Source organism: Galeopterus variegatus, unplaced genomic scaffold (assembly GCF_000696425.1).
Source record: "Galeopterus variegatus unplaced genomic scaffold, G_variegatus-3.0.2 Scaffold28, whole genome shotgun sequence".
Taxonomy (NCBI): domain Eukaryota; kingdom Metazoa; phylum Chordata; class Mammalia; order Dermoptera; family Cynocephalidae; genus Galeopterus; species Galeopterus variegatus.
Genome location: NW_007726139.1, coordinates 1,526,781 through 1,528,385, shown reverse-complemented (window position 1 = coordinate 1,528,385; position 1,605 = coordinate 1,526,781).

The window sequence follows — 1,605 nt, the reverse complement described above, 5'->3', positions numbered from 1 at the left end:
CCTGGGTTCATCCTTGAACCCATCTAACCTTCCTCCTACCGGGTCCAGGACCCCCGCCGTCTGTCAAACCCTAGGGCGCTAGGTCCTTCCGGCTCCTCCGGCATTTTGCCTACGGGAAGCAAGGGTCTAGGTGACGACCTACACCCCCTTCCTTACTGGGTTCCAGGAACCCATCTCCTGGGAACGGCACGACTCATTGGGGACGCCCATCTGAGTTTCGTCCTTCTCATCTGGCTGGAAGGCTCATTCTAATCCTCCTCCTTTTAAAACCTCTCTCTCTCTCTAATCCTCTTTGGAATGGGAGCTTCTGCCTCCTCCCTCCGGGGTGATTCACCCTTACAATGTCTCTTAAACAACCTTACCACCCTCTCTCTCAAGCCTGACATTAAACCCAAACTCCTCACTGAATTTTGCACATAAAAATTGGCCTTATTATCCCTTAGATAACCAAAATAAGTGGCCCCCTGGGGGCACACTTGATCCCAACATTCTCCGGGACCTTATTAACTGCTGCCAGCACCTGAGAAAGTGGAAAGAAATTCCATATGTGGAGGCTTTCCGCCTGCTTGCCCAAAATCTCTCTCTCTGTCTCACCTGTTCTCCTTCCCAAGTTCTCCTTGCTTCCAAACCCCCTTCATCCTCACTGCCTCCACCACCCCCTACTTCTGTTTTGACCCTGTGGACAAACCCTTCCCCCATTCAGGTCTCCTTCTCCTGCTATTTCCTCTGCTCCCCAACCCCCTCAGTTAACTCCACTCCATCCGCCTCCTGCGCCCGGCCTGCCGGCCAGCAAACAGCCCTGGTCTCCAGGGCAACCGCCGCGGGGTGAGGGGCCACCTGGTCAGCCTGTTCTCCCTCCTGCCTCCTCCTGGAGGAGAGAGGGAGGGAGAGAGAGGAGGGGACGAGGACCCCCGAGCCACCTTCCCTGGACAAGGGGGAGAATAAGAGGAGGGGGTTGTTAGAGTACACGTTCCCTTTTCATTAGCTGATCTCGCCCAGCTGGAAAAGAGATTAGGGTCCTTCACCACCGACCCCTCTACTTACATTAAAAAATTCCAATGGGTCCTTCAGGCATGCAGTCTCACACATCATGACGTACATTTTGGCTCAATCCTACCCCAACATCAAGACTAAGCTAAAAAAAATTAGAACAAGGCCCTGTTACTCCCCAGACTGAAGTTTTATCAGCGGCCTTCAAGGTCTTTCATAATAGGGAGGAAGAACGAAAACAAAAGGCTGACTTGGCCAACCTCCAAATGCTTGCCAAAGTAATTACTCAGCCTTCTAAGCGCCCTTCCAGGCCCTCCGCCTCCAAAACTCCCCCTGGCGCTTGCTTCAAGTGTGACAAAGAAGGTCATTAGTCAAGGAACTGCCCATCACCCAGAAAGCCCACCAAGCCATGTCCTAAGTACCAAGAAATGGGGCATTGGGGCTCCGACTGTCCACTCACCCGAAGGGGGGACTGGCCTAACAGGCCTCAGCCATCCCGGGCACCTCAAACACCTCTGGTAGGACTGGCTGAAGAGGAAGAAGAAGACTGATGAGGCCCTGGGTCCTTCCCGACCATGACCATCACAAGAAGCAAGCCCAGGGTAACTATTGTTG